General features: G+C 44.0%; 1 protein-coding gene across 2 annotated transcripts in view; it reads left to right on the top strand.

Moving 5' to 3' along the window:
• The first annotated feature begins 4,637 nt into the window (after positions 1-4,637).
• Positions 4,638-15,422, top strand: part of LOC135234451 (vitamin D3 receptor A) — a 53,363-nt gene continuing 42,578 nt past the window's right edge. Inside the window, exons 1-2 of one of the 2 annotated variants that reach the window (XM_064299079.1) lie at positions 4,638-4,771; positions 5,762-5,901. The gene's annotated coding sequence lies outside the window, so the exon portion shown is untranslated. Of the gene's footprint in view, positions 4,772-4,902; positions 5,248-5,761; positions 5,902-15,422 lie in introns of those variants that run through there. The other variant, XM_064299080.1, reaches the window with a different exon arrangement.

Below are 15,422 nucleotides of genomic sequence, written 5' to 3'. Positions count from 1 at the left end.
AATGTCCGTTTCAGTTTGCTCAGAAAATCAAGCATCCATTTCACTTAAATTCGGTTTTATTTGTAGAACGCTTTTTTACAGAAGGCATTGTCACAAAGCAGCTTCACAGAGATCCGGGCTTGTACCCCCCAAGAGCACGCCTAGGGCAACAGTGGCAAAGAAGAACTGCCTGGCTGCTAATAGGAAGAAACCTGGAGCAGAACCTGACTCAGATGGGAGAGCCCATCTGCTGCTGGCTGGCACCGGTTGATTGGAAAAAGGCTGATTACATAATACATGAATAATAAAGAGAAAAATGTCCGTACGTAAATGTCAATGACAATATGTAATTGAAGCTGGGCAAGGATGACTCTATTCATGCGTTGAGACGAGTTGGAAAGCCAACAGGTGCTACTGTCTGGCAGGGCACAGGCCTGGAGCTGGAGCTGAACCAACCTCTTCTGGCGGAGGGTGCTCAGTCGGTCTTATGGCTACCGCTCCGGGCAGTTTGGAAAAAGAGGCGAAAAAATATATAATTAGGCAGCCCAGATATGTTGGTGGCCCAAGCAGGAGCGATAGAGGTGCGTTGTGTGTAATTAGGAAAAGCCCCAGCATAATAAATCTATGGCAGCATAGTTAGAGGAACATAGGTAAACAGCCAACACAGTCATAAGGGCAGCCGTGAGACAGTCACCACCGGACCATGCCTATCAAATACATCGTTTCCCTCAACAGTGCGCTTGGACAGGAAGCCTTCGAATACCAGCAAGAACCGGACCCTTTAGATGCGAGTTACAAATCTCTGTGGAACATATGATAATCAACACAAAAGAAATTCATTCCCCTAGTCTACCCATGCTTTTCATTTTACCAATGCTTCAACATCATATGTCTTCATCAGGGTTAGATGTCTTTATGCCGTGTGGAAGGCAGGTCACATTGAAATGCTAGTGCAATAACGAGCAGGGTTAGAGAGGAGTGTCCGACTAAGACAGAAAAGAAACTAAAAGCGTGAGCACTTTCGTTTTCTTGTCATGTTCACACAAGTTGCTCGAGTTCTCTGGTACCTGTCATGTTGGGCAGATCGTGTTGCAGATTTTGTTTTTGGGTTTTGAAGTCTAGACTGCGGAGCGCTATAATAGCTGTCGGAGCGGTGTCCGCTCTACCCTTTCTATGGCTTGATCCAGGATAAACTATCAAATAAGAAGCAGACAATGTGTCACGCTAGGAACATGTAATGCAATATAATCTTTACAAACCATGAACTGCACAATGTGTTGGGTGTTACACTTATGTTCGTACTGCACATTTCAGCCAGTTGTGTTTTGAAATGCTTCAGTCAGTTGCACTGAAGTACCTCTGAGCCACTCAGAGAAATTATTCAGTATTTATAACATAATATCGTAAAGCAGGTTGTGAATATTAAACATTCTAACCATAGTCCACATAAGATTGTAGACAATACAAATCTTATGTTTTGGTTATTGTAGGAATAATCACATATTATTTGTTTTTTAAATTGTTCTTGAAATTGTGTGGCACGGTCCAGAGAGAGACTCTCAGCCTTCTCTATTCTACGATCCTGTCTCTATCTGGAACTCTCTGCTTTCCCCCGTCTGGAAGAAGTGAAAAAATAGAGGAAGAGGCTTTCTTTTTTCAGAAAGTTCTTGAAATATATGGTCATACTGCACTGGAACCTGAAGTGGCATCGTTTTTGTGTGTAATTGCATGAGATTTTTGTCTGTGTTTGGGGGGAGGAGAGAGGTTTAAAATGTAGATACTGAACTGAGATATTAAAGCTGAAGGTGGAGTGTTGGGTAACAGAAGATCTTAGCTGTTTTTTTTGGGGGGGGGTGGGGTGGGTGGGGGGGAGGCGGGGTGGGGGCTGTGCTGATTATGGAAACAGCAATAGAACTTTCAATGTTGGTTTCAGTTCACATGCATCTTTAGGAAATCCCCTCTCTTTCAAAGGGGCTGCACCTCGCAGAGTTTCTCATTGTATCCTCTGACTATAGAGGAACTGGGGCACATCTGGGCATGGGCAGTGCTGCTCGGAGTGGCCGGGGAGGAAGGAGGGGCCGGCAGGGAGAACGCGAGAGAAAGAAAAAAAGAAAGAAAAAAGGTCTCTCTCTCCTCTCCTCTGTGAAGTGGGTTTTTACCATGGACACACCCCCACTACTGAAGGCACAAAGCACACACAATGGCTGAGATTCCAGTACATGCACACATACAGACACGAGCACACACACATACACAAAATGGAACAATGTGCACACAGACTAGTAAGAAATAATAATTATATTAATTCTATTTCTTTCTAAATTTTCTTTCTAATTACTCATAAAGACGGTAGCAATCATTTAATGCAGGAAAATTAGCATACCAATATGTGAACTATTATTTTATTACTAGTTCTTAGCCTGCCCTTCATTCAGATTGATGAGCAGCAAAACTGGACTTTTTGCAAAGATTTGTTAATTATGAAGTTTTTTAATATGGTAATCATTAATGACATTATGGTTTATTACTTCAGAATTCAAATATACAGTCTCATATATTACATAGAACACGCTTACGTTATAGTCCTCAAACACGCACACACACACAACATGTTGCCATGTACACAGGCACAGGTATGTAAATGGACACGCTGTCCACACAATGGCACTTATAAATACCGGAACACAAAGACACATGCACACTAAGCGCACACATGAACCCCCACTGAGAAACAAACACTGGATATAGAAGAAACCTGGGGCCTCTCACAGCTAAACACACACAGACACACGCATGCATGTGAAGACAAATATAGCCCCTTGCGGGGCCCCGCCCACGGAGTAGCACTCTGGGAGGAATGAGCACGATGGGGTCCCGTGCTCTGGGAGGCACATGGAGGTCAGAGGAAGCACTTCTGCACAGGCCATGTGACTTAGCAATGGCATCCTATTGGCTGACATGACAGCATGGGATTACAGTGTTCCTCCTCCCATGATCCATTTACAGCAATCCACATATTTATATTAATGCCTTCTGCTGAAAAAAAAGATGACTGACAGCACTTGCAGAGACAAAGGACTCTTTCATCAGAGATTTTTCCCCCATTTTGCATCACTCTGAGTTTTCTGCATCAGACATGTTAATAACTTCAAATTAATTTATAAAATAATAATTCACAGCTGTTAATGAGATAAATAATATTTATTATCTGTACATGTAAAAGAGAATTTGCATATCATATGCTATATATTTGCCCTTCATTTAAGTAATCTGTGCCGTGCACCTGGCATTGACCTTCACCAACCTTTTTTATGGAGCAAACATTAGTCCAATGAGCACAGACATCACTCACGTGACTTATTAAGCACATACCTCACATCCTCGTTCTACAAAATGTATAACCTGGACCTGTGATATGTTTATAGAATGAACTATAAACATATCACATTTAAATGCTACAAATAATAATAATACTAGAGGGCCACGGTCTGGTGCACAAATTTAAGTTTTATCCACTGAAAATAGCTAAAATGTCACTTTCACTCACTGGCAAACGGGAAGAGCCTCAGGACCTCATTCCGTGCCGCCACTGCGTTTAACGTGTTCTGGTCCTGCCTGTCAAATTCAAAGAGAAAGGGGGATGTTCTTATGCTTCCATAAAATCAGCCATTACAACATCTTTGTGCGGGGCTACTAAATATAATTCTGTTTAAAGCCGCAACACAGAGCTGTGTTTTGCGCAATTTTCAACGGTCCACGACACGCACTGTTTATATCCAGAGCACATATCCAGGGCGAATTACTAAACTTATATATTATCCCTTAATTTACGGAGGCTATTCAAGGTTAGCGCCCCTCTTAAGGACACCAAAGCATTTTTCCCACCCAGGACGGGAATATATATCAGGCCCGGCTCCCAAACAATTACCACTCCGCATGATGAAATTTGATATTAGTCATAGTCTCGTTGACAGACAGTTGCGCGGCAGATGTTCCACTCTTCAATACGTGCAGAATGTAGATTTACTAGCCAGAAGCACAGAGCTTCTGTTAGGCTATTCATCGTTTCCGCAGCATATTTTTCCCCGCATCACAATTTCCAAGTAATAAAGGTAGCCTAACGATGATAATGACTGACCAGTGTTGTTTGGAAGCTCAGAGGACTGTCCGGACGCTATAGTACCCAATTCGTTGCGAGAATGTAGGCTACATATCAACTTCTAGCATTTGTGAAACAATAACACTGCACTGGTGGAATTGCCGCGTTAGCCTCGCTGTTGAACTGCAATCCGAATTTCAGAAATACAGAAATATTTTTAGATATGGATTTTAATTTCACCATTTTTAGTTTTGCCAGCTTTTTGGATCTACCATGTAAGGTAGCAACGAATATAGCGTTGATAGCTTAATAAAATGTACATTTTTATAATAAACGTTTCATCTATTCTTCAGATAAGTGTTCAACTCGCGCCCACTTCACTGGATCCAGTTGTTTACCTCTCGTTACCTCTGACGTCATGACACACCCCTGTTTAGGAGAGGGAGTTGTCCCGTATGTTACGTACAAGCGTTAGATTTGACCAATCATGGTGTAGGTAACGTACACGTTAACCAATCATCAACAGAGTAATCTCTCAGCCAAGCAATGATTGGGGTTTGCAAAACGTAGTGAAATGAGGGTTGTGTTTTTCTGCCAAGGTCTGGGCGGGACCAAGAAGAAGTGGTGTCTAGCTGCCTAGCTAGCTATCTATTTAGGGTTGGCAGGAGAAAATAGCTCTTCGTCCTGACTAACGTGAGTTCTTAAACTAGCCTTTTCCTTTTTTAAATTGTGTTACTATGGGTAATATTTTTACTTGTATAAAATGCAGTCTTTGATGAACAGTTGCGAGTTTGATTTTGTTATGAAAAGCGCTAGCACTAACATGAAGCCAGCTAGCTCTCTTGTTCAGGTAGCTTTGTTGGCTAACTAACTCGCTAGCTAATCTTAGCTAAACTAAAAAAAATATTGTTGACTATATTTGCTAGTCTAGCTCTGTTAATATTGTCAGCAGACTAAAATATATGTATAAAAATATAAAATGTATGTGATCACCGACTGACAATGTAGTAGCTAGCTAAAGCATGCGGTAAAATAAACAGAAGACAGGCTGAAGTTGGCCCTGATTAAAAACTTGCTTCAGTTGGGTAACCCGTGTTGTGTCGGTATGACGAGGAGCTAGCCAATATTAGCTATCTGGTGCTAGCCTTTGCGAAGACATGGTTAGCTAGGTAATCCGCTCTTTTGGCTTCTCAACGTGCTTGCCAGCCACGACAACAGAAACTTAGTACATCAGGCAATCTAACACGGACGGGCGCATATTTTCACTGATTAACTACGAAGTGTCACTGGATATGCACCGACGTCTACAACTTAAAAAATAGTTTTCTGAACTTGCTTCGAGCTACGTTGGCCAGAAGAAGGGCGGCAGCTAGCTGTGGTTTTAGTCTGCGTTGTCTCGGCTGTTAATGCAGTTTCTGTATCCAGTTTTAGAGTACATTAGTCGCGTGACTCGGTGGATAGCTTCGCTACCTTGCTTTACTTACATAGGTCGCTGTAACAATGCACTACATATGGTTGCTAGTTGACCTTAACACTTTTCAAGTTGGCTGTCTAACCAAAAATAGTTTAAACGGGATGTAGCCAGACAGATCACAATGTCCAGTTGGCTTAGTCATGTTAAGATAAGCTGTACAAAAACGTTTGGCTTAGCTAACGTTAGTTCACATTTTGTTTTCTTGACAGATCTTGCGAGGAGGGACACCCGTGAACCAAAATAGGATTCCGGCGCGTATCCAGCTGCTAAACTGTTGATTTTCGAGAGTGCGATCTGACTGCAAGTTCAGTATTATTTTCTTGATAACTTCAAGGTGATGACACACCAGGTAAGTTAATATTAAGATACGCTTACTAACTACAATTAAAATACCCAAGTGCTGTGATTTATATTGTCAATGAGATAAACCTTTGTCGCCAGATTGCTCTAGAAATAAATCATGATGCTTGCTGCTTACTTGCTTCATGTAACCACCTATTTAAGGTTATACTATTTGAATTGTATAGTTAACTTTAGGTCGACGCTTTGTTTATTATATATATTGCATTCCTCAGACCTTTTTGGGGGGAACAAATTATTTAATTATTTACACATGATATCTACATTTCTAGATAGGATAGGCCTACTTTGCAGTAGTGATACTTTGCAGGGATTATTATTTTATTTAATAAAAAAATATATTATTACGCTGTAATCGTCTCAAAGCTTGTAAAAATATTCATTGTTTTGCGCATAGAACGCTGTACACATACAGATGTTATTTGCTAAAGTTACTGTAGCTGTGTCCAGAATGTTCTGGGTGATTTTTGAAGTGTACTCTTATGTGCTAACGCTTTCCAAATATCTTTCAGGTAGCTTAGTGTTGATGTGATTACAATTTTACCGTAGAGTGGGCTCGTTAAAAAGTAAATGTTTACTGCTAAATTGGCAACTTAGACCCAGCTATCGTCGCATTGTATGCGTTGCTGTAGACGTTGAAACACAATCGCGTGTCTTCTGCACAATATCAGGAAATGGCAGAAAATGTTTTCAGCACTGTAATGCCATGATACTTTCCGCGTTAGATGAGCTAGTTATGCCCGAGCATCACTACATTGCTGACAGAACTGAGTGGACCTTATATTTTTGTTTGCCAAATAATACACACACACACCCACACCCACAGTCTTGCCTCAGTTGGCTGTCCTTTCCGACATTCACAGTCGGCAACTGAGTCTGCTCTGATATGTACAATACAGGCCCATGAAGGACCGACTTGCAAATACCGTTTTATTAATTTGTTTATGATCATACGCGCATTCCCCAGCTTCAGAATAGTGCTCAGGTGAAGTTAATGATTTAGCCGCTTTGACCACAGTTGGAGGGTCAGTTCTTGATATCCCTGTGATTTGTCATAGTGAACTTTGTTCTGTTTGGCAGTGAATCAGTGCGTTATTTGATGATCAAAATTGCTTATTCACTCATGCCATTTCTCGATACGCGCCTTTTGTTTTACAATCAGTATTTTTAGTGCCGCATTTTTCAGATGAACGTTTTTCCCTGGCATAAATTAGTATATGACTGTGCAGAACGTTGTTTATAGGATCATGTGCTTTTTTTGGATAAGACGATCGATTCACCTCTTAACTTCTCATACTCACAAAATAACGCAACAAACCCCGAGATTGAATACCGTACTTTATACACCGTCCTTGATCTATATTTAAACAGAAACCTCCGATTTGCGAACTTACAGCGTCTTTTATTTCTTCCGAATTTGTTTCAGTATAAACTCCGCTGGCCGTTGTTTCAATAGAGGGATCGAATGCTGTCGGTCGCATCTGGCGCAGTTCATAAAATTGTGGGGCAGAAAAGCACGGTCTTTAAGGCTAATGTACACCGCAGGCGGAGCGGCAGCGGCTTGAAGCCGCGCGTGCTACATCCGTCAGCGAAGCTACCCCTTGGTAGTGGGCGAGGTTATCTACTCCAATGCCAGTGCCGCGCGGCTCGGGTGCCGACCTGCTGCCCGCGCAGTTTTACAGAGCACATGTTCTGCATTTAGCGTCTGCTGCGCAAAAGGGCATCGCGTTTGTACACATAGGTTTGCAGTAAAATGCTGGATATACATGATCTGATCTACATTGCATCCTTATATCGCTGCGTCCCCTGTTCCCTTCTGTACTACTGGAGAGCAGTTGACATTTTTATAAGCATATACAATATCGAAGAACAGGCCTTTTCATTTTCACGTTGTACAGGCAGGAATAAATCAAATAAAAACCTTGGAAGAAAGGCTGTGGTGTTTCCTACCAGGTTTTGTGGAGGGGGGGGGGGGGGGGGGGGGGACCAAAAATACACAGCATAGATGCTGATGAAATGAGGTAGCTTCAGAGTAAAGGGGAGAAGCGCCACTATAGTTTGTGAGCTGGAAATAGTCGACTATTAGTAGTTGACTGGAAACTAAGCTGTTGCTCCCAGCCCATTTGATTACCTCTCAGGGCTTTTGGACAGCATAAGACAATCTGCACAGCATTAAAACGGCAGATTCTTATTTCTGAAGATATACCATTTTTTTGTCAAAAGCGTTTTCCTCTAGCCTTGCTTTTGTTATTCAAAGCTTGGGTGTTACCAGGGCACTTTATACTTTGAAGATAAACGTTTTGTCCTTGTGATGATTAAACTGCTTTGATTTGGACTCTGATCCTTTAATGTGCTTGACGTGAATGCAGAGAACGTACCATGTGAGCCGAAAGCAGATTTCCGATGGATGTGTTCCAGCAATGTTTTCTTCTGCCTAGGCAAGCTAAAGTTCATAAGCTCACTGGGTGAACAGGGTCAGTAGGTCCCGAACCACTACTTGCTAACTATTTATCTTCCTGTCTATGTGGGTTTATTATATTGGGTGCTTGAAAGAATAATTTTATGTACATATTTCACAGAATGATGGTCTGAGGCAGCAGTCTGTTTTCTGAAGCAATAGTTAGTTTGGGGTGAGGCCTATTTTAACAAATGAATAACCTTCACAATTAAAACACTTTGAAAACACTGTGGAGAGGACTGATAATTCTCAAAGAACAGGAGGGCACTTGAAGGCCTACCAGGGAGCGAGAGGCAGCTCTGAAAATAGCTCTACTTCCACCGTAGGGGGAGAATTAAATGCGAGAAAAATGTAGAGGGGGGAAGAGATTCAAGGGGCTGGCACGTCCGCAAAAGCGTTTGGCGGGACGTGTTTTTTAATGATAGGTTTGCCTCTCGTAAGCAATTTAGTGATTAAGAATAAATCTAATAAGCAACATCAATAGTGAAGTCACTGTTTCAGTATTTATGCACTCAAATTATGTCTTGCCTGTGGCTGGAGTGAAATACAGCCGCGTGTAAAAACGTGGCCTGCTGGGAAATCCTCCGGAGGGTAAGCGCAAGAGGCGCGAGGCGAACTGGACCGGCGTAGCCGCGCAGACGGCCCGCCGTGCCGCTGTGCACGCGGGGCTAAATGAGCCGTCGCAGTCGCGCGATGTTTTCACCTGACGGCCTAGCAACGCGCGGCGGCCTGTGCGGGCAGGCACGAGCTCGGCCGCATTGTGGCGGCGAACAGTCGAAGGCAGCGATCGTGGTTGTATTTCACAACAAGGTCCCGAATCCCAGGAAACACAATGGCCTGAGGGTAGGTTTCTGCACCTCCCCGAGTTGTGTGGTGGGAGGGACATTGTGCTGAAGTGTTTGTTTGGTTTGTCGTGGTTGTTTGAGTGGGGAGAAAAAATAATAAAATTAGGTGGCTCGGCAGACAGAGATCAACAGGTAACTGCAGTAGCACAAGCTGGATAATTTTAATTAACTTCTGTTTTTATGTGTTATGAGTTAAATGTGATTTGCCTGTCTCTTTGGCGACTACAGAGAGACATGGAGAAACCACAGATGTCTGCTAGTAATGTAGCCCTGACTACTCGTAATGTGTGGCTAGTTATCTAACGTATGTAGATAAAGCAGATGTCTTGCATGTTGTAAGAGTATTCTCAGATTGCAGTCAGCGGGTGGTTTTCACATGTATTGTGTCATTTCCGTTATTTGTTTGTATGCGGGGCTCGTTGTTTATTCATTCAGAACGTGTGGTGCTTAACAAAGTTTTACTATAAATCACGGATTAGAGCCTCAATTGTGGATTTAGCAGTCCCAGGCTAAAAAAGTATGGGTCTAAAATCACATTTAATTTCCTAATTCTAAATTAGAGTTAGATGCATTCTGTGCTCCTCTGTGTAATCTGGCCTCTGCTTCTCCGGGCTGTGAAATGGCAGGGTAACCACTGGAGATGAGAATCTTCTGGAAGTGTGGGTGGGTGGGTGGGTGGGTGGGAAGAAAATATGCCTACATTTTGTCAGTCTTGCAGTGCTCTGTTCTGCATCGACTTGACCACATTAAAAAGGTACGCAATTGCTTTTTAAAGAAGCAGGGTAAATTTAGTGTGCGCGAGTCCTGTGTTCTCTCCTGCAGGGCAGAAGCAGGAGATGTGCACTTGAGATGCAATTTAGCTCCAAAAGTCCGTGTGTGTAATTTTCCAATAAGGAAGCTCACATTTTTCCAGAAAAAACGGCACGGAATAGGTTGAGCTGTAAAAGACTGAGGATTAAGTGCCTTGGAAAAGGGAGGTTTCTTTTGATAATGGCCCTGTAATTATCTTCACTGTAATCAGTCTGTAAAAGAACAGTCTTGACTGTGTTTCAGCCCGACTCTGCAAGTCATTTCTGGAAGGTATGCTTCTGTAGTACTCTTCGCTCTACTGCGAGTGTGTGAGAGATGAGAGAGTGTGTGTGTGAAAGTGAGAGTGAGGGAGAGATGTTGAAATGCAAATATGTGTGTGTAAGAGTGTCAGAGAGGTGTTGTTGTACAAGTGTGTGTGTGTGTGTGTCAGAGAGAGAGAGAGTGGCGGAGAGAGATGTCGTCGGAGTGCAGGCATGGTTTTTGAGTGTATGTGCGCGGGTGGCTGCATGTGCATGATAAGTAGCGCGTCTGTGCGAGTGTGCGCTCTCGTGAGAGCGGGAGACCGACGCCGGCGGAGGAGATTCCTGCACACGTGCAGGTTTCGACGGCCGGTGGCGGGCGCCGTCCCGGAGTGTGGCGAATGCGGCGGTTATGCAGGCGCGATTATCGCGCTGGGTCGCAGCCGAGTGGCGAGAGACGGTGAACGGCCCCCCCGCGCCAGCGTAAGAACGGGGCCGTTCAGCGGGGGATGGCTCCCGAGGGGAGCCGCACGTCACCCCCGCCGTTCCGCCGTTGGCATCGCCCGCGCGGTACAGCGCCTTTAGCGAAGCCCTGCGGGCAGTCGCGACGGCTCTGCATCGGTCTCCGTTTCACTCTACAGACGACTAATCGCTTCCTCGCAAGCTGAATGCTTTTCCCTTCTTCACATTTCTCGAACGGGAACGTCCAGTATGGACCCAAGGCGCTGGGGCGTTTATGGTAATTCCAGCCCCCCTGGTCTTTGGGAGTCCCTAGAGCGCGATAAAAGCGACGGCGGAGCGCAGCTGACTCGGACGCGCTGACGAGGCCCGGTTCAAAGTGTACAGGAAGCAGCCACATGGCCGGCTGTTTATCCAACTTTCTGGTTTGGAGGTCGGGGGCGGGGCAGAGCCCCGTGCTAAATTTGGGTCCTTTCGGAAAGTGAGAACATAAAAAGAAACCCGTGTTTGGGCTTTTGGGCGAGTGATGTGGTTTCACCTACCCTGGAACGTGGGCTGTTCCCACATACGGCAGCCAGCCGCTGGCCGGAAGACTTCTTCAGCTCATACGCTGGGTTTCCATGGTCACTTAAAGGTCCTTGAATATAAGAGTCACGGAAATTGCTCAAATTGACAAATGTGTGACTTTTCCACGACTCTTATATCCTGGAAAATATTTAGAGTCTAGAAAAGTTACACATTTGTCAGATTTCTCACTAAAAACTCAGTAGCACAAGTCAGTGTTCTGGCAGTGCTACCAAATTGGACATTGCACTTATTTGCACAGTGCCATGAAAAGGTATTTGCCTCCTTCCTGAAGTCGTCTATTATTCCTTATGTGTCGAGCTACAGATATCAGGTTTTTAGACAGAATGTAGCATTAGACAAAGGGAATTATTTCATTTATTTAATGAAAAAGTTAACACCCATATCACCCTTGTGGAAAAGTAATTGCCCCCTTAAATTTAATTACTGGGGGCACCACGTTTAGAAGGAATAACTGTAATCAAATGCTTCCTATAATTTGGTATCTGTCACGTTGCTGTGGAGGAATTTTAGCCCACTCTTCTTTGCAGAACTGCTTTAATTCGGACAAATTTGTTTGTTTCTGAGCAGGATTTGCTTGTTTCAGGTCCTGCCCCAGCATCTCTATTGGGTTCAAGTCAGGACTTTGACTGGTCCACTCCAAAACTTTAATTTTGTTTCTTTTCAGCTGTTCAAATGTGGACTTGATTTTGTGTTTTGGATCATTGTCTTGCTGCATAACCCAATTATGCTCATGGACAGATGACCAGACATTCTCCTTAGGAATTTTCTGGTACAGAGTAGAATTCATGGTCCCATCAATAATGGCAAGTTGTACAGGTCTCCAGGCAGCAAAGCATCCGCACACCATCACACTACCACCACCATGTTTGACTGTTGGTAGGATGACCTTACTGTATAATTCTGTATTTGCTTTATGTCAGACATAATGAGACTCATGTCGTCCAAAAAGTTCCATTTTTGACTCATCTGTCCATAGAACATTATCCCAAAAGGCTTTGGGATCGTCCAGGTGCTTCTTTTTTTTTTTTTTTTTGCAAATGTGAGATGAGCATTGATGTTTCTCTTGGTCAGATGTGGTTTCCAGCCTGCTACTCTCCCATAATCTCATTTTTGCCCGGTCCCTTTCTTATTGTGGAGTCATGAACACTGACCTGTGCTGAGGCTTGAGAGGCCTCTAGTTCTTTCGGTGTTCTTCTGGGGTCTTTTGTGACTTCTTGGATGAGTTGTCACTGCGCTCTTGGAGACATTTTGGCAGACTGACCACTCCTGGGAAGATTCACCACTGTTCCAAGTGTTCTCCCTTTCGAGATAATAGATCTAACTGTGGTTTGTTGGAGTCCCAGAGCATTACAAATGGCTTTTTAGCCGTTTCCAAACATTCAACAACTTTCAACAACTTTTTTCTCATATCTTCTGGAATTTGTTTTGATCATGGCATAGTGTGCTTGTAGAAACTTTGTGATGGCTACTTCATTCTGATGGTAAGGTTCAAAATGAGTGAGGTTTAGATTCAACAGGGCTGGCTGCAATCAAACCTGGCTGTGTTCAGTCTGCAGAATCTAATTATCTATCAACTATCAAGTAGCTAAGGGGGGCAATTACTTTTTTGTATGGGTGGTATGGATGTTTGATTACTTTTTTCATTCAATTTACTTTTAATTTTTAAAAATGTGTTTTGTGTTTAGTCCTTTGCCTAATATTAGATTTTGTCTGAAACCAGCAGTACTAATATTATTATTGATAATAATAATAATAATAATGTAGGAAATCAGGAAGGGGGCAAATACTTTTTCACGGCACTGTACATGAATTGCCTCCACAGAAGACATCGATCACTGGACAGAGATGTCTCTCTCTTAATTGACAAAAATATTTTGAAAATCACTGTTTGTGTGTTTGTGGGTGTGTGTGTGGGTGGGCAGTCAGGCAGGCCTGTTTCATTTAGATTATTATTGCTCCTGGATTTCTGTTTCAGTTTCACTCATCTGCTGTGTGAAGGCCAGGAGGCCTGCGGCCCAGTCTCTCCAGTCTTTCTCTCTCTCCCTCCTTCCCTCCCTCCTCCCCCCATTCCTCCCTCCATTCTCCGAGGCTGCATTAATGCAGGATAAAAAAAGAAAGGCACAAAACGGAAAACGTGTGCTGCATTCTAGAAGCACCGGTGTGTTGATTTCAGTGTCAAGCTGAGGACAGTCTGTACTGGTTTGCACAACCCGCACAGATGAGTAATATTCTGAGTCTGCTATATATTCTAGAATATTCTACAGTCAGCTAGGAATCCGATGGACTGCGATATCCGATTTATCCGGAATACATAGCCTATACAAATGTACCCTATTTCCACTTGCATGCTCTTTGTGTAGATTTGTGATCTAAAGCAGATGACACCTGTAAGAGCTAGTCTCCTCTGTATAGGATACTAACCCAGCAAAATGTAGGCTCCCAAATCGCTGCCATTGTGTAAGTCTTATACTGTTAGCCAACTGATGCACAACCCAGGAGGTGGGCACTGTTCTCAGTAATTTAGAGTCTACTTACAGATAACAAAGGATGCTGGCTAGTTGAAGTGGCTTGGTAGCTAGACCATAAATTCAAGCTTATGTTGAGCAGGATAGCCAGTTTAGTAAATTCTTACTGTAATATTATTGATTAAAGATTAACATCAAAGTTATTAGCATTTGCTATATCCAGTGTGCTAACCGTTGGCTGGTTAGCCACCATAATGTGATTTTGGATACTTTTAGCATGGTTAAAAATAACAGAGTGGAATCTATAGTGTGCAAAAGCGACACTAACTAGTGGACTGTCGCTAGAGTTTGTTTGGCTCATTAGCACTGTTCATGTTTAGCATGTCAGGTAGTCATGGCTTGCTTGATGCACGTCTTGTGGCTTCAAAGCTTTAAAGATTCAAGGTATAGGTGAAAATGCCAATTTTTAATCAAGCAGCTGCCTGGCAGAATCAGGCTATTTAATGTATTTATCTGTATGGGTGTTATTGTAACAATTTTTTGCTTTTAGACCCCGCATTGCATCTGGCATCTTGCATTTTTTTTTAAATGTCGATTTCTGAAGGCGAATGCAATTTCTGTTGGTGTCTCCCCCCCCTCTCCTTCTCTCCCTTCCTCCCTCTGGTTTTCCCGCTCTCCGAGTGTGGCCGCTGTGAGTGAGATGGCTGTGCTGTGTTTGTTCAGAGCTGGCTCCTCTGACCGCTGGTCTGTTCCAGGGGCCCCTGTTTGGGGTGGGCGGGGGCGGGGTCAGGGGGCCGTTGGGGGAGGAGGAGTGAATCCCCAAGCTCTGGGCAGGGATTGGCCGAGGTGCTCAAGCCCCCAGTGCACCCCTTCCTGTTTGTGTCCCAGGCACTACCCCCCCACAGGGGCCCCCCTCCACTGGGTAGCTCTCTCTTTCTCTCTCTCTCTCTCTCTGCTGACTTTGGCCCATCTGCAGAATGCAGAGCAGCAAGCAGGCCCCAATAGAACTGGGCTTCTTTTTCCATCTCTGTCGTTTCCTCTCCCTCCCTCTATTTCTCTTCCTCTCCCTCTCACTACAGTTGTCTTTCTCACACAACCACTCACTATTTCTCTTTCTGATACTTTCCCTACCTCTTTGTCTCTTGCCCAGATGCTTACGTGTGTGAGCGAGCGAGAGAGAGAGAGCTGCTGTCTAACAGTGCTGAGCTGTGATTTGGGGGCCGGCTGAGGGCTGGTCTCCTGGCAGATTTGCTTTATGTCTGTACTTGTAGTGAACCAGCCAGAGGTATGCACAGAAACGGGCTACACCCCCACCCCTCCCTTCAACCCCAAACCTTTCACTTTTCAACCCGGGAGTTTTTTTCTCCCCTTATTTTGGCCAATGTAAGACATTTCTGTGTGCCTGCGTGTATGTTAGAGAGGAAAAATGGGGAAGTTAAATATTCTTTCACTCGTTAAATGTTTCCGTTCGTGAGATTTGGCGGAGTAGTCCGAGGGCCGCTGTAAGTTATTCCCGGCTTTCCTGTGGCATTGCGTACTTCCTGCTCGTTAGAGCCTGACGCTCACCCCCCCTCCCCTTCCCCCCCCCCTTAACCTGCCAGGAGTTTCCGCGCTCCCACGGAGGTCCTTCGTCTCATTCCTGTGCC

The sequence above is a fragment of the Anguilla rostrata genome, chromosome 11 (genome assembly GCF_018555375.3).
Source record: "Anguilla rostrata isolate EN2019 chromosome 11, ASM1855537v3, whole genome shotgun sequence".
In the NCBI taxonomy this organism is placed as follows: domain Eukaryota; kingdom Metazoa; phylum Chordata; class Actinopteri; order Anguilliformes; family Anguillidae; genus Anguilla; species Anguilla rostrata.
This window is presented reverse-complemented; position numbering and strand designations above follow the sequence as displayed.